We start from the raw sequence: 27,945 nt of genomic DNA, 5'->3' as shown, positions 1-27,945 counted from the left end.
ATGGAAGCAGAAGGCACCGTTCACAGTGGGGAGAAACGGTACACGTGCTCGCTTTGTGGACAAGGCTTCAGTCGATCATCCAACCTGGAGAGACACAAGTGCAGTCACACTGGGGAGAAACCGTGTAAATGTGGGGATTGTGGGAAACGATTCAACTACCCGTCCCAGCTAGAAACACATCGGCGAGTTCACACTGGGGAGAGGCCGTTCACCTGCTCCGACTGTGGGAAGGGATTCATTCGATCATCCCATCTGCTGACACATCAGCGAGGTCACACTGGGGAAAGACCGTTCACCTGCTCCGAGTGTGGGAAGGGATTCACTCGGTCATCCCACCTGCTGCAACACCAGCGAGTTCAAATGAGGAGAGACCTTGTAAATGTTCTGAATGTGAGAAGAGTTTTAAAAGCAAAGAGCAACTAATGAGACACCAGCGAGTTCACACCGGGGAGAGGCCGTTCACCTCCTTCGACTGTGGGAAGGGATTCACTCTATCATCGCATCATCTGAGACGCCAGCGGGTTTACACTGCGGAGAGGCCGTTCAGCTGCTCTGAATGTGGGAAGGGATTCACTACATCATCCCACCTGTTGACTCATCAGCGAGTTCACACTGGGGAGAGGCCGTTCACCTGCTCCGATTGTGGGAAGGGATTCACTACTTCATCCCACCTGCTGACACACCAGCGAGTTCACACTGGGGAGAGGCCGTTCACCTGCTCTGACTGTGGGAAGGGATTCACTACATCATCCCACCTGCTAACACACCAGCGAGTTCACACTGGGGAGAGGCCATTCACCTGCTCCGACTGTGGGAAGGGATTCACTCGGTCATCCAACCTGCTAACACACCAGCGAGTTCACACTGGGGAGAGGCCGTTCACCTGCTCTGAGTGTGGCAAGGGATTCTCTCTGTCAGGCAACCTGCTGAGACGCCAGCGAGTTCACAAGTGACTGCGGGAGTTGGATTCTGCTGTTATTCACATCCCGGACTGAATCGTGTTCATTCTGACAGTTGGGGTTTATAATTCCTGTAACACTGATGTTAATAACTCCTGAAATCGACTGGAGTTTAATATTTGGATATAGACACATAAATTAGTGTTGCTTTCCACACATTGCTGTGGATCACCTGAGTGTTTAGCATCACCTGGCTGGAGCTGAGAAAGGACAATCTGTGGGGAGGATCTTACAGTGGGAACAGAACATCAGCCTGGACACAGTCCTTCAGGGCCACACACAGATCTCATTCTTCTCAACTCCAATGTGTATATGCCCAAACTACTCAGCCATAAGTCAATCCACTCATCTCTGGAATCAACTCTGGAATCTGCAGCAGACATGAGCAAGGACCTGAGGCTTATTAAAAGACACATATTTCATTACAGACAAGGTTACCCTGGGAGAAATGTTCAGTTAGAACATGAGAACATAAGAAATAGGAGCTGGAGCAGGCCATTTGGCCCCTCAGGCCTGCTCCGCCATTCAATAAGATCATGGCTTATCTGATCATGGACTCAGTTCCACTTCCCTGCCCACTCCCCATAATCCTTTACACACTTATCGCTCAATCATCTCTCTATCTCCGCCTTAAATATATTCAAAGACCCAGCCTCCACAGCTCTCCTGGGCAGAGCATTCCATGGATTTACAACCCTCAGAGAAGAAATTCCTCATCTCAGTTTTAATTGGCTGGCCCCTTATTCTAAGACTATGTCCCCTAGTTTTAGTTTCCCATATAAGTGGAAATATCCTCTCTGCATCCACCTTGTCGAACCCCCTCATTATCTTATATTTCGATAAAATCATTCTTCTGAACTCCTGTGTGTTTAGGCCCAACTTACTCAAGCTATCTTCATAAGTAAATCCCCTCATCTCCGGAATCAACCTAGTGAACATTCTCTGAACTGCCTCCAATGCAAGTATATCCTTCCTTAAATACGGAGACCAAAATATGGAGTACATTACAGGCAAAATGCCAATCAAACCAGCAGCACACTGGCACCTTAACAGTGTGTCATTGGCCTACAGGCTTTTCTTAAATAGATTTGCTGAGTGGATATAAACTTAAACCAGGTTTACAGGCATGATGCTCTATTCACATATTGAAGGTAGAAGAGATGCTGTGGGGTCCATGCTAAGTCCAGTAGCTGAAAGTAATTAACAGACTGGGTTTTGTGTTTAGTGATCCCGGGCGTGTTACCAACACCAGCAAAATCGAAGCCCATGGAATAACGGGGACAGTGGCAGCATGGATATGAAAGTGGCTAAGTGACACACACAGAGTAGTGGTGAACGGTTGTGTTTCAGAGTGGAGGAAGTGGTGTTCCCCAGAGGTCGGTATTGGGGCCACTGCTTTTTTTGAACTATATTAATGACCTAGACTTGGGTGTACAGGGCACAATTTCCAAATCTACAGCTCACACAAAACTTGGAAGTACAGTGAACAGTGAGGAGGTAGTGATAGTCTTTAGAAAGACAGACAGGCTGGTGGAATGGGCAAACGGGGCAGATGAAAATTAACGTAGAAAAGTTCAAAAGTGATACATTTTGGTAGGAAGAAAGCGGAGAGGAAATATAAACTAAAGGGTACAATTGTAAAGGGGTGCGTGAACAGAGACCCCCAGGAGTATATTGCACCAATCACTGAAGGTGGCAGCACAGGTTGGGAAAGTGGTTACAAAGACTTACGGGACCCTAGGCTTCATGAATAGAGGTATAGAGTACAGAAGTGTGCATATTATGTTGAACCCACGTAAAACTCTGTTCGTCCTCAACTGGAGTATTGTGTGCAGTTCTGAGTCATCATCATCATCATAGGCAGTCCCTCGGATTGAGTAAGACTTGCTTCCACTCTAAAAATGAGTCCTTAGGTGGCTGAACATTCCAATACGAAGCCACAGTCCTTGTCACAGGTGGGACAGATAGTCGTTGATGGAAGGGGAGGGTGGGACAGGTTTGCCGCATGTTCTTTCTGATGCCTGCGGTGGATTTCTGCATGCTCTCGGCGATGAGACTCGAGGGCTCAGCGCCCTCCCGGATGCACTTTCTCCACTTAGGGCGGTCTTTAGCCAGGGACACCCAGGTGTCAGTGGGGATGTTGTACTTTATCAGGGAGGCTTTGAGGGTGTCCCTGTAACGTTTCCTCTGCCACACCTTTGTCTCGTTTGCTGTGAAGAAGTTCTGAGTGAGTGCTTGCTTTGGGAGTCTCTTGTCTGGCATGCTAACAATGTGGCCTGCCCAGCGGAGCTGATCAAATGTGGCCCGTGCTTCTATGCTGGGGATGTTGGCCTGACCGACGAAGCCAACGTTGGTGTGTCTGTCCTCCCAGGGAATTTGTAGGATCTTGCAGCGACCTCGTTGTTGTTATTTCTCCAGCAACTTCAGGTGTCTGCTGTACATAGTCCATGTCTCTGAGGGTGGGTATTACTGCAACCCTGTAGACCATGAGCTTAGTGGTAGATTTGAGGGCGTGGTCTTCAAACACTTTTTTTTCAAGCGGCCGAAGGCTGCACTGGAGGCGGTGTTGAATCTTGTCGTCAATGTCTGGTCTTGTTGATAATAGGTTCCCGAGGTATGGGAAATGGTCCATGTTGTCCAGGGCCGTGCCATGGATCTTGATGACTGCGGGGGGTGGGTGGAGGGAGTGCTGTGCAGTGAGGACAGGCTGGTGGAGGACCTCGGACTTACAGATGTTTAGTGTAAGGCCCATGCTTTTGTACGCCTCAGTAATACGTTGACTATGACTTGGCGTTCAGCCTCTGTATGTTCGCAGACGCAGGTATTGTCCGCGTACGGTAGCTCAACGACAGAGATTTGGGTGGTCTTGGACCTGGCCTGGAGACGACGAAGTTTGAACAGGTTCCCACTGGTTCTGTAGTTTAGTTCCACTCCAGCGGGGAGCTTGTTGACTGAACTGGAGCAATTCTGGCTTCCACATTCCAGTAAGTATGCGAAGGCCTTTTGAGAGCGTGCAGAAAGATTCCAGGGATGAGGGACTTCAGTTACGTGGATAGTCTGGAGAAGTTGGTGTTGTTCTCAGAACAGAGAAGATTGAGAGGAGATTTGACAGAGGTGTTCAAAATCATGAGGGGTCTGGACAGAGTAGATAGAGTGGGATTAGTAGAAGCTCTTGTAGATAGCCGGCATGGGCTCGACGGGCCAAATGGCCTCCTTCCATGTTGTCACCAGTCTCTGATTCTATGATGATGGAAAGTGTGTTGCCCAGGATGTTCCATCTTCCGGGCCGTGGGACCCAGTTGGGAACAGAGATCCTGAAGCCCCGCCCACTTTCTGTTCCCAAACCAAGATGGCCGCGCATGCGCCCTGATCCCGCCCTGTGCAAGATGGCGGCCAGAGACCCCGCTCACCCGGGCCTGTCAGCACGGGGCCTGTGGGATCTAATTCGGGGCCTGAGATTTATTCTGTATCTAAGGTGTGCTGTACCTGCCCTGGGATTGTTTGATGAGATCGTGTACAGGGAGCTTTACTCTGAATCTAATCAGTGCTGTACCTGCTCTGCTAGTGTTGTTCGACAGGACAGTGCAGAGGAAGCATTTTAATACATACGATAAATGACGGACAGGTAAAGACCATCTAGTCCATCAAGCCTGTCCCACACAATTGCGATATATCACAGCGTATACACTCCACTCCATCCGAATCCATGTGATGATCTGTGAGAGGCAAAAATACAGATTAAAAAAAAACTAGGACAATTTGGGAAAATAAAATCTATGAAATTCCTCTCCAACCCATCTAAGTAATGGAAACTAGTCCAGGAGATCACTCTGGCCATTAAACTCCCTGCAGTACCTACCTTCTGTAAGTGTTAATCTCCGCCACAGCCAGAAACAGATCCAGCTTTTACTTGAAGGAATTCAGTGAGTCTGTATCCACCACATGAGAGGGCAGCTTGTTCCAGATGTCTACTGTTCTCTGGGAAAAGAACCACCTCCTGATGTCTAAACCTAGATCTAGCCTTGTACAACTGAAATTTGTGTCCCTGGTCCTGCCTAACCTACTTAATTGAAATAAATGGTCAGCTGGAACACTCTCTTTCACCTTCATTATCTTATAAACCGCAATCATATCGCCCTAAGTCTAGGTAAAGAGTCCCAACTCGTTTAACCTATCTTGGTAACTAAGATGCTTTAGACTTGGAATTAGTCTAGTGACCCTTTCCAGAACCTCAATATCACCCACCATGTGAGGAGAACAAAACTGGACACAGTATTCCAAGTGTGGCCTGACTAAGGTCTTGTATAAGGACAAAACAGTACTCCTCGGCTTATACTCAATTGTCCTATGGATACACCCCAACACCCTATTTGCTCGAGCTGTCGCTACACTGCATTGCTCGTGTTCCTTTAAAGATGTATTCACTAGAATGTCTAAATCTCTTCCTATCTCCTATATCTTTAATGCCTTTCCCTGGAGGGTGTATGAATGTTGAGCATTTGCCCTGCCCACATGCATCACACTGAACTTATCTAAGTTATACATCATTTTCCAGTCATGAGGCGAGTGTCCCAACAAATTAAGATCTGCCTGAATCAGACGAGCCTCTTCTACAGTTCGAGCACTCGCACAGATCTTGGTATCATTTCAAAATCAAGATCATAAGTAAAAATAGTGAAAAGCAACGGTCCCAAAACTGATCCCTGCAGAACACCACTGGTGACCGGTCTCCAAACAGATCCAAATCCATCGATAACTGCTCTTTACCTGCATCCTGCAGCCAGTTCTGTATCCAGCTCAATATATTATCAGTACCAGAGGTTCCGATCTTATAGAGAAGTCTCTTGTGTGGTACATTGTCAAAAAATTTTTGGAAATCTAAGTGAACAATGTCTTCTGGGCTTCCCTCATCCACCAACTTTGTAACTTCTTCAAAAAATACAATTAGAGTTGTGAGACATGAACTCTTTTTTTTATGAAGCCATGTTGGCTTTCCCTAATATGTCCCTCCCTCTCCAAGTATTCATAAATTGCATCCCTTATGATTCTTTCCAGCATCTTACCTATTACTGATATTAAACTGATGGGCCTATAGTTACCGAGGTCTGCCTTGTCATGTTGTTTTAAAAATGTGGACGACTGTAGCCTCCTTCCTATCTGTAGGAACCATTCCAGAGTGTAGTGAGCTATTAAACATACAGGACAGGCGCTCACACAGCACATGCCCCATCTCCCGGAGGAGCCTCACACAACACATGTCCCATCTTCCAGAGGGGCTCGCACAGCACATGTCCCATTCCCGGAGGAGCCTCACACAGCACATGTCCCATCTCCCGGAGGACCATCACACAGCACATGTCCCATCTCCCGGAGGACCCTCACACAGCACATGTCCCATATCCCGGAGGACCCTCACACAGCACATGTCCCATCTCCCGGAGGGGCTCACACAGCACATGTCCCATCTCCCGGAGGACCCTCACACAGCACATGTCCCATCTCCCGGAGGGGCTCACACAGCACATGTCCCATCTCCCGGAGGACCCTCGGGTGGCTGCTCTATATATTTTTAAGTTCTTATTTTTTTCTTAAACAATATTCATATCCATGTTAATGTTACTGAGAAAAACTAGTATTATTAAATTCTAATATTTGAGCATGATCTTCAAGGGTAAAGACTGATGCAAGGTACTCACTAATATTTCCGCCATACTCAGTGAGTCCTTTGTAACCTCTCCTTGAACACCCATCAGTGGCCCAATACAGTCTTTAGTAGTTCTCTGACTCTTTACATAAATAAAAATGGCTCTTCCCATGACTGCCACAGTTGCCTACAATTCTTGTTTCAAAATAACCTTTTTGCTGATCGAATAGCAGCTTCTGTTTTCTTTAGTTCTTTGAATTCAACGCTATATATTTGAGTGTTAAATTTCTTTAATTTATAGAGACATTTCTGTTTACATGTTATTTGTCTTTGTACAGAGCCAGTCAGGCACCTTGGCTTTTTCTTACCACATTTCCATCTTTAGATTTTGGCTATGTTAGTTTTCCACATTTTAAATCTGAAATACGTTCCATTTATATTCAACATCGGTCACATCACCACCAAGTAGGGTTGGCCAATTTACCTGTTGCAAGTCCTCTGCCATTTTGGAGAAGTTTGCCCTTCTGAAATGCGGTGCGAGTTGCAGGTTCTCAGTCACTTTGGTTCTCCCGGCCAATTGGGACCCTACAATGTGATCATTGTTGCCCAGATGTTCCCCCACACGGAGGCCTGATAGGAAGTCAGGCTCACTACTAAACACCACATCCAATATATAATTTTCCCAAATTACTTCATTAACATGTTGAGTCAGGAAACATTCCTGTATATTTTCAATAAATAAGAACATAAGAAATAGGAGCAGGAGTAGGCCATAAGGCCCCTTGAACCTGCTCCGCCGTTCAATAAGATCATGGCTGATCCGATCATGGACTCAGCTCCACTTCCCTGCCCGCTCCCCGTAATCCCTTATCCCCTTATCGTTTAAATAAATTTAAGACAGGAATAGACAGTTTCTTAATGTCCCAACTTCCACAGCTCTCTGAGGCAATGAATTCCACAGATTCACAACCCATTGAGAGCAGAGATTTCTCATCATCTCAGTTCTAAATGGGTGGCCCCTTATTCTAAGATCAAGCCATCTAGTTATAGTCTCCCCCACCAGAGGTCACAGTCTAAGGATAAGGGGTAAGCCATTTAGGACCGAGATGAGGAGAAACGTCTTCACCCAGAGAGTGGTGAACCTGTGGAATTCTCGACCACAGAAAGTAGTTGAGGCCAATTCACTAAATATATTCAAAAGGGAGTTAGATGAAGTCCTTACTACTCGGGGGATCAAGGGGTATGGCGAGAAAGCAGGAAGCGGGTACTGAAGTGCAGGTTCAGCCATAAACTCGTTGAATGGCGGTGCAGGCTAGAAGGGCTGAATGGATTACTCCTGCACCTATTTTCTATGTTTGTATATTTCTATGAATCATCCTCTCTGCAACCACCTTGTCAAGCCCTGTCATAATCTTATATGTTTCTGTAAGATCACCTCTCATTCATAGAAACATCGAAAATCGGTGCACGAGTCGGCCATTCGGTCCTTCGAGCCTGCACCACCATTCAATCAGATTATGGCTGATCACTCCCTCAGTACCCCTTTCCTGCTTTCTCTCCATACCCCTTGATCCCCTGAGCCGTAAGGGCCATATCTAACTCCCTCTTGAATATATCCAATGAACTGGCATCAACAAATCTCTGCGGCAGGGAATTCCACAGGTTAACAACTCACTGAGTGAAGAAGTTTCTCCTCATCTCAGTCCTAAATAGCCTCCCCCTTATCCTAAGACTGTGTCCCCTGGTTCTGGACTTCCCCAACATAGTGAACATTCTATCCGCATCTATCCTGCCCTGTCAGAATCTTTTATGTTTCTATGAGATCCCCTCTCATCTTTCTAAATTCCAATGTAAAAGGCCCAGGTGATCCAGTCTCTCCTCATATGTCAGTCCTGCCATCCCGACAATCAGTCTGGTGAATCTTCGCTGCACTCCCACAATAGCAAGAACACCCTTCCTCATATTAGGAGACCAAAGCTGAACACAATATTCCAGGTGAGGCCTCACCAAGAGCCTGTAATACTGCAGTAAGACCTCCCTGCACCTATACTCAAATCCCCTAGCTATGAAGGCCAACATACCATTTGCCTTCTTCATCGCCTGCTGAACCTGCATGCCAACTTTCAATGTCTGATGAACCATGACACCCAGGTCTCGTTGCACCTCCCCTTTTCCTAATCTGCCACCATTCAAATAATATTCTGTCTGCGCGTTTTTGCCCCCAAAGTGGATAACCTCACATTTATCCACATTATACTGCATCTGCCATGCATTTGCCCACTCACCTAACCTGTCCATGTCAACCTGCAGTTTTTTAGCGTCCCCCTCACCGCTCACACTGCCACCCACTTTAGTGTCATCTGCAAACTTGGAGATATTACACTCAATTCCTTCATCCAAATCATTGATGTATGTTGTAAAGAGCTGGGGTCACAGCATTGAGCCCTGCGGCACTCCACAGGTCACTGCCTGCCATTTAGAAAAGGACCCATTTATCCCGACACTCTGCTTCCTGTCTGCCAACCAGTTCTCTATCCACGTCAGTATATTACCTCCAATACGATGTGCTTTGATTTTGCCCACCAATCTCTTGTCTGGGATATTGTCAAAAGCTTTTTGAAAGTCCAAATACATGACTTCCACTGGTTCTCCCTTGTCCACTCTACTAGTTACATCCTCAAAAAATTGCAGAAGATTTGTCAAGCATGATTTCCCCCCCATAAATCCATACTGACTTGGACCGATCCTGTCACTGCGTTCCAAATGCGCTGCTATTTCATCTTTAATAATTGATTCCAACAATTTCCCCACTACTGATGTCAGGCGAACCAGTCTATAATTACCCGCTTTCCCTCTCCCTCCCTTTTTAAAAAGTGGTGTTACATTAGCTACCCGCCAGTCAATAGGAACTGATCCAGAGTCAATAGACAGTTGGAAAATGATCACCAATGTATCTACTATTTCTAGGGCCACTTCCGTAAGTACTGTGGGTTGCAGACTATCAGGCCCCGGGGATTATCGGACTTCAATCCCATCAATTTCCCTAATACAATGTCCAACCTAATATGGATATCCTTCAGTTCCTCCTTCTCACTAGGCACTCTGTCCACTCGTACTTCCAAAAGGTTATTTGTGTCTTCCTTCGTGAAGACAGAACCGGAGTATTTGTTCAATTGGTTTGCCATTTCTTTGTTCCTCATTTTCAATTCACCTGAATCCGACTGCAAGGGACCTACGTTTGTCTTCACTAATCTTTTTCTCTTCACATATCTATATAAGCTTTTGCAGTCAGTTTTTATGTTCCTGGCAAGCTTCTTCTCGTACTCAATTCCCCTCCCCCCCTTAATTATACCCTTTGTCCTCCTCTGCTGAATTCTAAATTGCTCCGAGTCCTCAGGTTTGCTGCTTTTTCTGGTCAATTTATAAGCCGCTTTCTCGGATTTAACACTATCCTTAATTTCCTTTGTTAGCCACGGTTGAGCCACCTTCCCAGTTTTATTTTTACTCCAGAAAGGGATGTACAATTGCTGAAGTTCATCCATGTGATCTTTAAATGTGTGTCATTGCCCATCCACCGTCAAAACTTTAAGTATCATTTGCCAGTCTATTCGAGTCAATTCACACATCAAACTATCGAATTTACCTTTCCTTAAGTTCAGGACCTTAGTTTCTGAATTAGCTGTCACTCTCCATCATAATAAAGAATTCTACCATGTTATGGTCACTCTTCCCCAAGGGGCCTCGCACAACAAGATTGTTAATTAGTCCCTTCTCATTACACATCACCCAGTCTAGGATGGTCAGCTCCCTAGTTGGTTCCTCAACATATTGGTCTAGAAAACGATCCCTAATACGCTCCAGGATATCCTCCTCCACCGCATTGCTCCCAGTTTGGTTAGCCCAATCTATATGTAGATTAATGTCGCCCGTGATAACTGCTGTACCTTTATTGCATGCATCCCTAATTTCTTGTTTGATGCTGTCCCCAACCTCACTACTATTGTTTGGTGGTCTGTACACAACTCCCTCGAGCGTTTTCTGCCTTTTGGTATTCCGTAGCTCCACCCATACCGATTTCACATCATCGAAGCAAATGTAATTTCTTACTATTGCATTAATTTAAGCTTTACCTAACAATGCCACCCTGCCTCCTTTTCCTTTCTGTCTACTCTTCCTAAATGTTGAATACCCCTGGATGTTGAGTTCCCAGCCTTGGTCACCCTGGAGCCATGTCTCCTTGATGCCAATTGAATCATATCAGTTAATTGCTATCTGCGCAGTTAATTTGTCCACCTTATACCGAATACTCCTCGCATTGAGGCACAGAGCCTTCAGGCTTGTCTTTCTAACACATTTTGCCCCTTTAGAATTTTGCTGTAATGTGGCCCTTTTTGCCTTAGATTTCTCTGCCCTCCACTTTTACTTTTCTTCTTTCTATCTATCTTTTGCTTCTGCCCCCATTCTACTTCTCTCTGTCTCCCTGCATAGGTTCCCATCCCCCTGCCATATTAGTTTAACTCCACCCCAACAGCACGAGCAAACACTTCCCCTATGACATTGGTTCCAGCCCTGCCCAGGTGCAAACCTTTCAGTTTGTACTGGTCCCACCTCCTCCAGAACCAGTTCCAATGTCCCAGGAATTTGAATTCCTCCCTTTTGTACCACGCCTCAAGCCACGTATTCATCTGAGCTATCCTGAGATTCCTATTCTGACTAGCACGTGGCACTGGTAGCAATCCTGTGATTACTAATTTTGAGGGAGCTTTATTCTGTATCTAACCCATGCTGTACCTGTACTGGGAGTGTTTGATGGGACAGTGCAGAGGGAGCGTTATTCTGTATCTAACACGTGCTGTACCTGCCCTGGGAGTGTTTGATGGGACAGTGTAGAGGGAGCTTTATTCTGTATCTAACCCATGTTGTACCTGTACTGGGAGTATTTGATGTGTTAGTGTAGAGGGAGCCTTAGTTTGTTTGTAAGCCATGTGGTAAGTGTCCTGAGATTGTTTAATGGGACATTGTAGAGGGAGCTTCATTCAGCATGTAACCTCTGCTGTATGTGTTTGGGAATGTTTGATGGGACAGTATAAAGGGATCTTTACTCTGCAACTAACCCGTGCTGTACCTGCCCTGGGAGTGTTTGATGGGACAGTGTAGAGGGAGCTGTACTCTTGTGGAAGAAAGGATCTATGAATCTATGGCTTATGGAAAAGGGAAGGGTTAAATTCTGTTTTTGCTATGCTTAATGAAATAATAGGACCAGAAAAATAGCCACGCTTTTTTAGCCTTGAAACTTAGAGATGCAATTAAATGACCATCTGTTATTAATAGGGAGTCTCCTTTTGCCTTTGCATATCAGACTGTGAACAGAGAGAAACTATGCAAGGATAGATAGAATGTGTACTTCCCGAGACGACCTTTGTACTCGCGGGACTAATGAATAAGATTCCTTTTATATTTCTGTCTTTAATTTCTGTATAAAAATAGGGAACATTTGTCTTTACGGCAGAGTTTTTGCCTTGGTACGGTTCAAGCAGGCTCTCCGAGATATATCTCGCTTTTTAAAATAAATTCTTTCTCTCGAAGTGCTGTTTTGAAAGTCTCCGCCTGAGATAATTTAAGCTAAATATTTCCTCGACAGATTCTGGCGCAGTCCGGCAGGATCTCTTTTTAAAAAAAACGAGATCCAAAAGAACTAAATTTAACTTTTAAAGTGAAAAGAGGAATTTTAAGGAACTTCCGAGCTGAAAGAAGGAAGGTGCCTAGGCCGTCCTAGCTGAAAGGGGGATGGGCCGCCGAGATCCCTTAGGGGGTGAGGCATAAGGTAGCTGCCGCAAAGAAGCTAAAATAACAAAAAGGCAAAAGGAGACCCCGAGCTGAGCTGAGCTTTGTAAATTATTGTATATTTTGTAGGATTGTCCTAACTCTCATTTCAGAAAAGATCGCGAGACGTTGCACCCGGCAGAATGGGAAACGGCTCTAGTCGAGCAGGGCGCTCGCGCCCAGCTCCTAGAAAAGGAAAGAAGGACGACCTCTCAACTGAAAGAATGAAAGTACATCCTAAGACTGAGAAAAGAATCAGTAAGTTGGTAAAGCAACGCGAGAAGGTAGGAGATCCCATTGTGCCGCCCGGCTCGCCGGCGGACACTGTAATTAAAGAAACAGGAGACAACAGATACGCGGTAATGTTTAGTAGCGATTTGTACGGTTGGTCTGATGGGGATTGGCCATATGGAGGAAGTTTTAAATTGTCCTTAATTGAGGAATGGAGACAGACCACCAAAAATAGGACAGGGGACCCCACTTGGGATAAAGATTACATTGAGAATTGTTTTAAAAAAAACATTATCAGCCGCCGCTAATCCTGTTAAGAAGCCAGTAGCCTTTCACAACTGGCTTGAGCAAACCTGTACCATATATAACCCCCTCCCCGGAGATGTGAAATTATTACTGCAGGCAGCATATGGGTCCTCTTGGCAAGGGGTAAAAGATGAACCTTTGGCAGTGCAACCCTTGTTAACTTGTATGTTGCCACAACAAGCAAGAACATACAAAATAAAGGTTTTGGACTGGCAAGGAAAAAGTTGGAAAGAGAATGTTACAGTACTGACTAACATGTATAGAGAGGGACTATTTACCTATAAGGAAAATAAGACTAAAAGAGCAGGTCAGTAAATCAGCAAAAGGGACGAGGACAGGCACAGAATAATCAGCATAGGGATGCCCCAGAGGCTTAGTGTTACAGGCGGCAGCCCTCCGCTTATCGGCAGACATAGAAGAAAACGCTCTGGCAGTAGTAAAAGTAGGAGACGCTGATGTGAAATTCCTGGTGGATACCGGTGCTACTATGTCTTCAGTACCATCCTGTGTGGGATTACCTGTAAGCAACACCACCGTCTGAAGTATGGGTGTGGCCGGTATCCCCATGAAAGAATTTTTATCTGAACCTACTAAATTGATAATTGAAGGACAATCAGTTAATGATGAGACTTTGACAGTCTCTAAAACAACACCTCTCCCTTTATTGGGAAGACAGACTTTGTGCAACTAGGAGCCACAATTTATTGCACAAAGCAAGGAATGTTCATGGAGCTCCCTCCAAATAAAATCCATCAGTTCTTTAATGGGATTAAAAAAGAGAAAAGGGAGAATAACAAAGAAAAGGCTGCCCTCTATTGTTGGCAATTGAATGGCAACTTCTATTCCCCCTTGATACATGAACTTATACAAAACGTAAAAGCTAAATTTGACTCTAATACTGAAGAATTGATGTATGTAATTTTGACAAGCTTTGAGGCATTTCAGCTTCACTGTGCAGCCTGGTACACTCGACAAAAAGCTGAAACTTACCAGTGTTTGTTACAATCCTTTTTAAATAGAGAAGAAATAGTAGAAGCTACGCCCCGCATTTATTTTGGACCAGAAGGATTGGGGGTAGCCATCGATTTGACACCCTTACAGCAACAGCGGTTTAGAGAAGCGAACTCGACACCCCATCTGACATTGGCTGTAAAACCGCCAGCGAAACCTAAAGATATGGGTCCGATGATTGTAGGAATGGAGATTTGTGCAAGATCTGACAGCTATTAATAAGATAGTAGTCCCTATCACACCTGTGGTACCGGACACCAACAATATACTATCTGCTATACCACCAACAGCAACTGTCTTTACTGTAATAGACCTGTGTTCAGCTTTTTTCTCTATCCCGTTAAATCAAGGAAGTCAGTCTCTGTTTGCTTTCACCCACAAGAAGCAGCAGTACACATGGACCAGGTTGCCCCAAGGATACACCGAATGCCCCGCAGTATATGCAGCAGCAGTAAAATGAGACCTCGAAGACTGATCATTATCAGACCAGTCTGTACTGTTGCAGTATGTGCACGATTTGCTTGTGGCTTCTAGCCATGGATATAGGTGCATGCAAGATTCCCTGAAACTGTTACAGCACCTATGTGAAAGAGGGTACCGAGTGTCGTTACAAGAGTTACAATTTTGTCAGACTCAAGTCCAGTACCTGGGTTTTCAAATATCTCAAGGGCAGAGGCAGCTAGGACCAGAAAGAATCGAGAATGGGATGCGGTCCTAAGACCAGCTGCCCTGAATGATGCCCCACCCAAGGTGGAGTGGACCCCAGAGAGAGAGGAGGCATTTAAACAGTTAAAGAAAGCCATTACTAATGCTCCGGCGTTGGGACTCCGAATTATGGTAAACCTTTTCAGATGTATGTGAATGAGAAAGAAGGATTTGCAACAGCAGTACTAACCCAAGAACATGGTGGGGGAAATAGACCAGTTGCTTATTATTAGTTTTTGCTGCCTCCAGTAATAACGGGAATGCCAGCATGTCTACGTGCTGCAGCTGCTACTGCGATCATGGTGGAGAAGTCGGTACCTATTGTTTTGGATTATCCATGTACTGTCATTACAGCCCAATCTGTGTTATTACTTTTGAATTCAGCTGCCACACAACACTTTACAGCGTCTCGAAGAACAGGTTATGAAGTATTACTGCTGGCACACCCGAACTATACCTTTCGACGTGCACCGGTAGTGAACTCAGACACCTTTCTTCCTACTTAAGAATTAGAGGATCCAGACGAGCATGATTGTCTGTTAACGGTGGAAGTAGCCACATTACCAAGACCAGATTTGCTCACAGAGCCCATGGACAATCCTGATCTTATCCTCTATACGGATGGATCATCACATAGGCCGTCGGATGATTTGTTTTTGGCAGGCTATGCTATTGTATATCCCCACGAAACTGTTGAAGCATTCGCCCTGCCTCCTGGAACCTCGGCTCAGGCTGCTGAATTAATTGCCCTCACTAGAGCTTGTATAATAGCTAAAGACCATACTGCTAATATCTATACTGATTCTAGATATGCATTCGGTGTGGTCCATGATTTTGGACAACTGTGGAAAAACAGAGGCTTTATCACCTCTGGTGGAAAGCATATTAAGCACTCTCAACTGGTGCTTATTCTATTAGACGCCATTCAGTTGCCAAGTAAGGTAGCCGTTCTCAAATGTGCAGCTCACACAACCGGTGAGGATGAAGTATCAGTGGGATATAGGAGTGCTGACGAAGCAGCCAAACAGGCCGCTTCGGCACAGGCAGACTGCCTTCAAGCAGTCTCAGTTTCCCCTCCACAGGTACTTGACATCCAACAACTTAAAGCAGCCCAACAGCAAGTTGCCATGCAGGAAGAAAGAACTTGGGGAAAACCAGGGTTGTTTTCTAAAAAACGACATTTGGTATCACCCTGATGGGCGAACTGTTTGCCCTAGATCTCTATTTTTACCCCTGTCTCGCCTAGCACACGGTCAGGCTCACATGGGCACAGGAGGGATGATGCATGCTATTGATGCACAGTGGTATGCACCAGGAATAACAGTAGTAATTGAGAAAGTTGCTAGGACATGCCAAATTTTTCAACAAAATAACAGAGGTAAAACACCTGCTGGATAGGATCATCGACCCCAACCAAGTATGCCCTTTGAAAATTTGCAAATTTACTTTGTCCACATGCCTCCAGTATCAGGTCTTAAGTATCCATTAGTCATAGTAGATATTTTCGCAAGGTGGGTAGAAACGTACGCCACTAGGAAAGACGATGCCCGAACAGTAGTAAAAAGTTTATTTAAAGAAATAGTACCAAGATATGGGATATCTATGGGAATCAACAGTGACAGGGGAACCCACTTCACCGGAAAAATAGTGCTAAACCTTGCAGAAGCGTTATGGTACATGTAACTTCCACTGGAACCCTATCAGCCACAGTCCTCGGGAATGGTAGAAAGAGTAAATGGGATAATAAAATCTACCCATACCAAGTTATGTCAGGAGACTGGACTGAAGTGGCCAGAAGCCTTACCATTAGTATTGCATAAAATGAGAAACCAGAAAAACCGAAACACTGATTTAACACCACATGAAGCCTTATTGGGAAGACCAATGCCTACTGGCGTAAAACCACCACTGGCAGATGAAAAAATAGCATTAATTTGGAATTATGAAAAATCACTAAAGTATGCTCAGGCCATGTGTGAAATAGTAAGAAGTCTGCATGAACAAATAAAGCAGACACAGGTGCCCCCGTCGGAAGGAAATATGCACCCTTTCAGACCTGGAGATCAAGTGTTAGTAAAAACATTAAATAAAGAATCATTTTCTCCTAGCTGGAAAGGACCGTATCAGATAATTCTCACAACACAACACAAACCGAACTGGGTGCATGCAACCCGTTGTATATATAATTTCCCCGACTAATTACAGCCGAAGGAAAAGGCATTGAACCAGGACATACTACGGTCGCCCGACTAAGAAAACAGTCATCTTCTCGCTGAAGAACTGTACCTGCTCTTGTATTAAATATTTGGACTTGAAATTATTGCCCAAAATTCACGGACGGATGTCAGAGCTCATTTGTGTGCCAGTTTGGGCCTTTGTTATTTGGGTCACTGTTACTATCGTGTGGACGTGTTGTTATTGTAACGACTTATTTCAAGAGTGTTATAGAAACAAACAAGAAACGGAAGATGGGAAGGGACTCTTGGAAAAATTATGAATGGAAGTTAGGTATACTGATCATTTTAGCGACAGGGAACTCCCGGCAGGAGGAAGAAGTCCGAAAAGAAGGAAGAGTATGGAAGGGAAATATGGAATGGGAAAGAAGTAATAGTATGAGGCAGCAAGGCAATTTTATATGCCCAGTAGGCCAAAGTTGTAAGGTAGGGAATTTTACGGCACGATGTGAAGCATGTGGAATGAAGGAAGAAAGAGGGGAGTTCCAATTTATATTGGGGAAAGGGTATTAATTGTTCATAGAATACCAGGCCGATGTGTGGATGAAGTATACCGGGAGCACAGGGAAAAACAAGAGATGGGGGTACATAGGAAGGCTGGACGGGAGAAAAGACTTCCTCCGTTATTTAACCATTAGCCCTCAAAAAAAAAGATATACCAGTTGTAATTCAAAAGGATGTGATGTTACTGGAGAGATAGTAAGTATGTAGAAAAGTCTATGCACAAGATTGAACCCTTACCCCCTGTAATTAATTTGACCAGACTGCACAATGTGATACGGAATGACAAGAAAATTGAGGAAGCTCTGTCAAAGCAAGCAAGAGACATTCACCAATTTAGAGTCGAAATGAGTTACAAGAAGGGGCAGCTAGTGAGAATCGCAGATGAAGTCACCTCTTTGACAGTACACGACTGGTGGGATGTGTTTACCGGATGGTCCCCAAAAGCTACAGCAGTACTGAAGCTTGCTATACACCCCATAGTAATCGTAGGTGTGGTTATGCTTGTATTATTAATAATCCTTTGCGGAATGTGGATAAAATTAAAAAATGTAATTAGTCAAGTAATAGGCCTGCTCTCCGAATTAGAAAGAAAAGGTATATACATGAAAAGAAGGTTAAGTCGCTTCGAGGAAAAGGTTGATGAAGACGAATATCTCCAAATGCGACCCTATCCTGAAGGGTGTACACCCCCTTTTGCTCAAGAAGAGAATACAGGAAATTGTGTGGATCTAAAAAAATAAAAAGATCAACAAGGAGGGAATTGTGGAAGAAAGAATCTATGAATCTATGGCTCATGGAAAAGGAAGGGTTAAATTCTGTTTTTGCTATGCTTAAAGAAATAATTGGACTAGAAAAATAGCCACGCTTTTTTAGCCTTGAAACTTAGAGATGCAATTAAATGACCATCTGGTATTAAAAGGGAGTCTCCTTTTGCCTTTGCTTATCAGACTGTGAACAGAGAGAAACTATGCAAGGATAGATAGAGTGTGTTCCTCCCGAGACGACCTTTGTACTCACGGGACTAATGAATAAGATTCCTTTTATATTTCTGTCTTCAATTTCTGTATAAAGATAGGGACAATTTGCCAGTACGGCATAGTTTTTGCCTTGGTACAGTCCAAGCAGGCTCTCCGAGAAATATCTCGCTTTTTAAAATAAATTCTTTCTCTCGAAGTGCTGTTCTGAAAGTCTCCACCTGAGTTAATTTAAGCTAAATATTTCCTCGACACTACCTTATTATGGTCACTCTTCCCCAAGGGGCCTCATACAACACGATTGCTAATAAGTCCCTTCTCATTACACATCATCCAGTCTAGAATGGCCAGCTCTCCAGTTGGTTCCTCGACATATTGGTTTGGAATACCATCCATAATACACTTCAGGAAATCCTCCTCCACCGCATTGCTACCAGTTTGATTAGCCCAATAAATATGTGGATTAAAGTCGCCCATGATAACTGCTGTACCTTTATTGCACCTATCCGTTATTTCTTGTATGATGCTGTCCCCAACCTCACTAATACGGTTTGGTGGTCTGTACACAAATCCCACTACCGTTTTCTGCCCTTTGGAATTCCGCAGCTCCACCCATACCGATTTCACATCATCCAAGTTAATGTCCCTCCTAACTATTGCAGTAATACCTCTTTAACCAGTAACGCCACCCCACCTCCTTTTGCTCTCTGCCTATTCGTCCTAAATGTTGAATACCCCTGGATGTTAAGTTCCCAGCCTTGGTCACCCTGGAGCCATATCTCTGTGAGGCCAATTACATCATATCCTTTAACTGCTGTCCGCACAGTTAATTCCTCCACCTTATTACGAATACTCCTCGCTTTGAGGCACAGATTTCAGGCTTGTCATTTTAACACACTTTGCCCCTTCAGAACTTTCTGTAATGTGGCACTTTTGGTTTTTTGCCTTGGGTTTCTCCTTTCTATTCTCCTTTCTATTCTCCTTTCTATCATTTGCTTCTACCTCCATTTTATTTCACTCTGTCTCCGTGCATAGTTCCCCATCCCTCTGTCATGTTAGTTTAACTGCTCCCCAACAGCATTAGTAAACACTCCCCTTAGGACATTGGTTCCAGTCCTGCCCACTTGAAGACCGTCTGGTTTGTACTTGTCCCAACTCCCACAGAACCGGTTGCAATGTCTGAGGAATTTGACTCGCTCCCTGTTGCGCCACTCCTCAAATTACGTATTCATCTGAGCTATTGTGTGACTCCTACTCTGACTAGCACGTAGCACTGGTAGCAATCCTGAGATTACTAATTTTGTGGACCAAATTTTTAATTTAGCACCTAGCTCCCTAAACTCGTCTTGTAGGCGCTCATCCCGTTTTTTACCTATACCATTGGAACCTACATGCACTGCGACAACTGGCTGTTTACCCTCCCTTTCCTGCACCCGCTCCGGGACATCCTTGACCCTTACACCAGCGAGGCAACATACCATCCTGGAATCGGTTTTGCGTGAGGTATGAGGGCTGTATTCATTCTTTCTATTATTAGTGAACTCTGGGAATGTTAGGGGTTATGGAATTTCTGCTTAATGTTCATCATTTTACAAGCTTCCTTCATTACCTTTCCTGTGGAATGAGTCCTTTGGTCCAAATCGACATGAATGGGAATCCCCAGCTTGGATTTACCTGCTCCGCTAATATACGGTCTACCATAGTTGCCGTGCAATTGCGGGTGGCAAGTGTTTCAACCCAACTTGAAAACTAGCCAATATTCACCAAGAATTACTTCCTTCTCCTGTAGTTTATTAGGGGCCCAGTCAAATCAATTTGCTTTTTTTCCCATGGTCCCAGTGGGCGGGGTTGGCCCGCCATCCTTATTTTTAATGATTTCTCGGATTATGTTGGTTGCAAGTAACACAGTGCTGACAATGTTTAGCAACGTTGGGCCCAATTCCCAGCCACCACCAATCCCATGTGATATTGGATATCCTGGCTTTACACCTAGCCTTGTAAATGCCATGGTTTAGCTCCATGATCATTCGCCGAATGCAGGAATGTACCAACACCTTTTTGTCCTTTCTCCACACTGAGTCTATTCCAGGTGGTCCTCCTTTCTCTCCCATACTGCTCTTTCTTCCTCGTTCATATCTGCGTGCAGTTTAACTATGTTTATGTCCTCCTCTGGCAATTCTACAGACTGTCTCTATCTTTATGCCTGCAGAAGTGGCCGCTTCTCGGGCGGCGTTGTCCGCAGACTCATTTCCATGCTATATTTCGTCCACTACTCATTGACGGGACTTTACCTTTATCACTGCTGATTTAGCTGGTTTGCTAGCTGCTTCTAATACTAATTTTATACGTTCATCGTGTTTGATGGTCTCGCCGGCAGATGTAACAAACCCTCTCCTTCCAAATGCTACTATGTAGTCATGTACTACCCCAAAGGCAGACCTGCTAGCTATATATATATTCACAGTCTTTCCCTCTGCCACTAATAAGGCTTCTGTCAGTGCAGTTAATTCTGCTTCTTGGACAAAAAGGCCTCTGTCCAGCGCACCCTACATCACTACCTCCAGATGATAGATTAATACCACCCATCCCGTACGTGTGCAGCCGTCGACGTTCCTTTGGGATCCATCTACATACAATGTGAGGCCTGGGTTTTCGACAGCTCTCTCACTGACATTCCCTGGAGAATATTCCCATTCTGATGCGTTACATGCGTGAGGCACCCCCCGGTGAGGATTCCTTCTGCAGGCTTTTCCTCGATGTCTCTGACTATTTTTACTGATTGATCGTGTGGCAGTGAAACAGCTTCCCACTTCGCTCGGCTTATTTTGGAGAAGGCCCGGGATTTGCAGTATTCAGTATTTCCCCTGTCATCACGATAGGTTCACTCACCTTGAATGCCCATGTCACGCAGTCTAGTGCAGCCACACATCTGGACAAGGCCGCGGCTACTCGTGATTGTTGAGTTGAATAATTAGCTAGGGGACTGATTCTGTTAAGTTACGCAGCTAGGAAATGCACAAAGGATGGTTGTGTTTAACAAAAGATAAAACGTCAATTAAAAATGTGTGACTCGCTTTAAATCTATTGGAATCGTAAAAAAATGTTGTCTTTTCAATTTGGTTATTACAAGCTAAGACACCCAATTATGTGTTGATAAAAAAACACGTCATCATTGATTACATTGGGTTGAAAGATAATCAACATGCATTTGTGTTTCTCATCAGAGAAAATGGATTTCATAGATTCTTTCCAAACGTTTTAGTATTTTTTCCCAGTTTCGTATTATTTCTATTAAAAAGGTTTCCAAAACGAAAGTTTTCCAAGACAACAAAATGATTATCAAGGAGAATATTTCAAATACTCTACTGCCAATCGTTTTAATTAAATCTCTTTTACTGAACTGGAAGCTTTCACGTCTTTCAAAATAAGTTTCCACACAAAGGGAAACGAGGGTTGAGCTTCCCCTAGCCTGTTGCTTCGAGAAACCAATGCAGACTTTATTTAAGACATTACACTCTTCCCTTCTCCTTTAGTAATCTCATTCATGGAGCAAATTGATTATCTTTCAACCCAATGTAATCAATGATGACCTGTTATTTATCAACTCATAATTGCGTGTGTTAGCTTGTAATTGTCATGTATTCAACCAGCATTGTAACCCATGTATATTCTGACCAAAGTTGTACACTGTTAGAACAATGACCACTAGATGGTGAACTTGTGGGAGACACTCCTAATCTGGACCTTCAGGTATAAAAAGCGAAGCACCACCCACTTTAATCACTTGAGTGTTGAGGAATAAAGGAAAGGTCACAGACTGACTTTCTCTCAAGCATGGGCATCGTGTGCATTTATACTGTATAGTAAGGACGTATCAGTAATAACCAAATTGAAAATATAACACTTTGTTTACGATTCTAATTAATTTAAAGTGAGCCACACATTTTTAATTGACATTTTATCTTTTCTTAAACTCACCCATCCTTTTTCATTTCCTAGATACGTAACTTTTCATCAAAATAAATTTGCATCTGTGAATTACATCTAACTTAAAGTGTAATTCAATTATGGGTATCGAATTCAACTTCTTCACAATTCTTGAACTTCCCACATATAGGACAAAACTACAAAGGGTTAAAAACCTTCAGCTCTGTGCCCGAATAAGGTGGGTGGAGCTAAAACGACCATACGGATACACCATTTCTCTTTTCAAAGATTGGCATTCAAACAAACGAAACATTCATTAACTCCCATCTCAAATATTCTTCGTGCAAGAAACCTTCCACGAAATCACATTCAGTCAACAAAGTTATCTTTCTCATCGTCGGCACAAAAGGTGAAGCTTCTGTGTCAGCATTATATTCTTCTTAGATCTACACACTTTATCTCCTATTCTTAATTTGCGCAATTCCTCTAATTGAGAACTGATCATATCCTTATATTGCAACTATTGACTGACCAGCATCAAACACTGCTATGGCCGTCATTTAATTTGATTTTCTAACACCATAATTTTTGTTTTGCGGCATTTTGTTTGGGATCCCATCTATCACTTAACATAGTAACTGTCAATTTGTTTATCGTCGTCTGCACAACACCTGCACAGCGAACCTCCCGGCTCCTAATGTAGCAGATCACTGTACACCATCAATGCTTGATAAGTCTACATTTCGATCTGTTCCTTGTCCACGTTAGCCTGAATTCCTCGAATCTAGGGTCTACAATTATATACCTACTAAACCTATCCTACTTTGATAATTACTATTGTGACCTCTAAACTATCCTGAAGTTTGCTACACCATTACAGACCTTCATCACAAGTTCGGACACGCCAGGCAACCGACACGTTTTGCGGCAGATTATATCAGCTTGATGAGTTGTATTTAAAATATACTCACTCGTGATGGTCTGCAAACATCCATCTGTCTTTTCCCAGGGTGCTTCCTGCTGACAATGACATTTGATGTGGAATATGACAAAGACACTCAAAACAGATCTATTGTCGAGAAAAATCATTGCTTGAACAAGGGAGACATGGCTACACCAGTTGCTCAACCTTTCTCGGCTAACACTTTCGGAATATCTCCTTTGTACAGAATTCTTTGCAAATTCATCATTTACATTATAATTGGTCAGTCTTTCTACCACGTAACAATCTTTGCTTTGTTACAGATTGTCTCCTTTTAACTTTGCTGATTTTTCCAGTATGAACAGATGCATCCTGCATCCTGCCAATGACAGGCACCCACTCTACAGGCCAAAGAAAATAATTCTGAATAACAGGAACTTTACCATTGTTATCGGTTGCTCCTGATCATTTTGCTACATCACCTTATTTTTTTGCCAGGCTAAATAAAGTGCGTTTAATTCTTTAATTGCCCGTTCAATCCCACACTGGGCATCAGTGAGCGGGTTGTAGGTGAGTAAGTATGCTTAATAGCACTCTCGTCGAAATCCTCCATCAATTTGCTGATAATTGGGATTAGGCTGGTGTAATGGTTAAATCGCTGTATTAGACTTGTCCTGATTTGTGTCGAACTGGCATACCTGGGCTATTTTCCACTTTTTAGGGTAGATGCAAGTCTTGTAGCTGTATTGAACAACATGTATGGAGGTGCTGCAAGTCTTCAGCATTGCTGAGATGTATTCAGGGCCCATAGATTTTGCTGTATGCATGAGCTCAGCCTCTTCCATGCGTCAGATGGATTAAATTGAATTGTCTGAAGACTAGCTTCTGTGAAGTTGGGGAGCTCCTGAGGAGACCAAAGTGGATCATCCATCTGGCACATCTAGCTAAAGATGATTGAAAACGGTTCAGCCTTGTCTATTACAATCACATGCTGGGCTCCACTATCTTTGAGCACGGGGATATTCATAGAGCCTCCTCCTCCCGTTGGTTGTTTAATGGTCCACCACCATTCACGACTGGATGAGGCGTGACTGGTTCTGCACTTTAGCATGCATTAAGTGCTGTGTAGTTTCTTCACCAGGTTTGCAGTTAATTTTATGTAAGCTTGATGCTGCTCCTGGCAGGATCTTCGACACTTCTCATTGAAACAGGTTTGACCACGTGGCTTCATGTTATGGTAGAATGAGGAACTGCTGGGCTAAGAGTTTAAAGATTGTCCTGGAATATTATTCTGCTTCTGCAGCCGGTCTGCAGCGCCTCCTGGTTCCCAGTTTTGAGATGTTAGATCTTCTATTAAACTCTATTATTCAGCACGGCGATTGTGAAACACAACATGATGGAGGGTGGCCACAGTGTGAAGACGGGATTTCTTCCACAAAAGGACTGTACCGTTGCCACGCCTACCAACATTGTTTTGGACAGTTGTGTCTGCGAAAGGCCGATTGTGGAGCACTAGATAAAGTAGGTTTTCCCCTCATGTTTGTTCTCTCACCATTTGCCATAGGTTTTCTGGTGTTCTGACAGATTTTTCGTTCAGGATTGTGAAGTCGACTTTGCAGGGCTGAGTAGGATGTGTATGCCTATGGCGTGAGCGTGTACCGTGCATCATGTGCTGTAAGGTGCTTTGAGACGTGCTAAGTTCGTGAAATGTTCTGTACGAATACAAACTTGAGTTGAGCATGCGAGCATCAGGGCAACAGTGCAAGAGGGAAAAAAATAATAGTGGGAGAAACAACGGGAGAGAGTCATGGAGACCGGAGAGCGAGGCTACAGGGGAAATAAAGAAAGATAGAAAGAAAGACAAACAGCCATTCCCATATGGACAGACATTTCTTCCTATTATATAATTATATGCAGAGAGAATCATACGTTGTATTTACCCTCCTAATCAAACATTCCTCGAAATTTTAAATGCCATCCGAACCTCATCCAGAACTAAATGACTACCTGTTCATCGAGAATGAATATTTTCTTAAACTTATCTTAATGCTACTTATTCTAGTTTCGGAACATATTCATTTTAAATTAATCATTTTGGAGCACAACGGCAGATGGGAGGTGCTGTACCATCGCGAAGTTAGTATCATTTTAGCACAGTAAACCGGAAGACAATTTCATGAAATGTCGTGTTTGCTTCCTTCCGAATGCCAGCCTTGCTTTCCTCGTGCTTGTCTATCGAACTTTCACGCAAATGTGGGAAATAATAAATCAACATGTGTGGGGATACAGCGGGAAAGGGGAGATGGTGTAGAAAATCAGCGATGATAGTGAGTGGAGGTGCAAGCTCGACGGGCCGCATGACCTACTCCTACTGCTATGTCTTCTTTCCCGATGCTCATATGAAGGATCACTTCAGAACTAAATGGATACCATCTGCTGTGAAATAACGGAGAGATGCACTGTAATGACGCATGTTCAGGTACCATCCTCCAATATCATACAGAGACTTGTCGAGGCGGCATAATTTGTAGTTTGCAAAACTGAACGTGACATTTCACTTTCCTCATGTCAGAGACTAAATATTCATAGTTGAATTGGAAAACTGCAGGAACTTAAACAAAATGTCTTCCAATGTGTCTGGTTTTGAGGACACTGCGTAGAAATCGGTACAAAGTATAAATGAACGAGCTGGAGTGAGCAATGTCAATACAATTACATGGAAACAGTAAATGCTCATTATAGTTAGATCTGTTAAGTAAGAACACAACTTTCCATATTATTCCCGAGAGCTGCCTGATTAGTTTACCATTACGGACTTTGAGATCTTTACTTTTTATCCACTGAATTATTTAGATCAGAGTGAAAGCTGCTGATGTAATGTGTTTGTTCGAGTGACTCGAGCTAATTGCAATGATCAGGAGTATAACGGTGTCAGGGGAGACTTACCATGGTATAAATCAGGGCCCAGTGCAAGGTATCAGCTCAGAGTGCCTGCCGGAGCTGTGGGTTCCACTCCGACCGATGTCACTGCTACCAACATACATGGGATATCCATTCATCGTTCAGATAGAAGACATTAACTATCCTATTGTTGCAGCAGTTGTAGATCCTGGTAAGACATTAACACAGGTTTAAGGTTGTAAATCGATGTTAACTGTGATGTAAGCCTGGCAAATATTTCTCCTCCGACCCGATTTTGAAGCGCCGCCTGTTTTGTTCTAAGCTTGAATAATATAGTGCGTTAAGTATCTGTTTACTTCTTGTATGAGCTGAGTTATATCAGTAATACGTTTCCTTTATCCAACCCATATAATTTAATCAAGTTTATGAGCTAAGAAAAGGTATCTGATTGTCAGGACAATTTATCATTTCATTTTGTGACACTCAGCTGTCCTGTCATAATAAAGCATTAATGTTTTTCAGTGATCAATAATGAAGAGCTCACGTTTTCAGTACTAAAGGTGTGAGTGCAATCTTCCTGCTCCAAAAAAAGTTTCGATCAAACTGAGATTTCAAAGTATTTATTGGTTATCAATTTTGTGAAATATTATTTCACTGCTTGTGTATCTGACGCCGCTTCATTGTTCTAGCGACTGAACTAAGTCTGCTGTTAAATCTTTCACATCTCCTTCTCTGGTTCAGTGTTGCTGAATTATCTAACGGTCGCTGGACTTGATTGTAAAATGAAATGTTTATGGTTATGGTGTATACGTTTGCACTGTACCTTATGTATTGATCTGGAGATTATTAGTAGTAGCGCTGATATTGGTGATTTGTTAATTGACAAATCGCGCAATCTTGCGCTTTAACGTATAATTAAAGGCAAGGAGTATCTATCATCGAGAGGGTTGTATTGAAGATACTTTTGAATACCTTTATTCCATGCAGTGTAGTTGAAGTTAAAAGGGCAGAGGTACACATTGGAGGCTTGGATCATTTGTTGAAAAAACTACAACCTTCCACCCAGTTATAGTGGTGTGATAGATTACCACTGAGAATAGGACAGTTGGATAACGGGGTATGACCTGGAGCAGCTCAGGATGTTGGGATGAAATCGGATGTAAAAACTGACATTGCAAATAAAGAGGATTAAAAAAAGGTTGAGAGAAGAGTGATGCATAGGGCAACGACTGAGAGAAGCGAAATATTAAAATGTGAATAATTCCCGTGAGCAGCTTCTTTAAATTTCAGTACAGTATAAATAGAAAATAAAACTGTAACGTTTTATTGGGGACTTTTAGATTGCTTGACGTTTTATTGGAGGTCAACTTTCCCATGTTAAGATATCTATCAGATCCTCAGTCTTTTTTGATTAATCGATTTTATTAATATATATGTTAATATTAAAAACAATACTAATGCATTTAACATTAAATCCGTAATGTCTGAGGAGCATAAATAAAGGAATAGGTCCTTTAGCTCCTCGAGCCTGTAGTGTCATTAAAGATATAATGGCAAATCTGCGATCTAATGCCATATACCCAGCTTAAGCCCATAACCATTAATGTCTTTGGGTAATAAATATTTTTCAAACTTAGATTTAAAATTAGCAATTGTTTTCGTACAATTGCTGTTGGCAGGAGAGAGTTCCAAACTTCAACCATCCTTTGTGTGTCGAAGTGTTTCCTAACAGCACTCGTTAAATTTCTGGCTCCAGGTTTCATACCATGACCGAAGGCCTGGACACCCCAATATTTGGAAAAAA

At 43.4% G+C, this 27,945-nt stretch overlaps 1 pseudogene; it reads left to right on the top strand.

Moving 5' to 3' along the window:
• Nucleotides 1–24,756, top strand: LOC139248900 (zinc finger protein 436-like; annotated as a pseudogene).
• The last annotated feature ends 3,189 nt before the right edge of the window (nucleotides 24,757–27,945 follow it).

Source organism: Pristiophorus japonicus, unplaced genomic scaffold (assembly GCF_044704955.1).
Source record: "Pristiophorus japonicus isolate sPriJap1 unplaced genomic scaffold, sPriJap1.hap1 HAP1_SCAFFOLD_30, whole genome shotgun sequence".
Classification (NCBI taxonomy): Eukaryota; Metazoa; Chordata; class Chondrichthyes; family Pristiophoridae; genus Pristiophorus; species Pristiophorus japonicus.
This window is presented reverse-complemented; position numbering and strand designations above follow the sequence as displayed.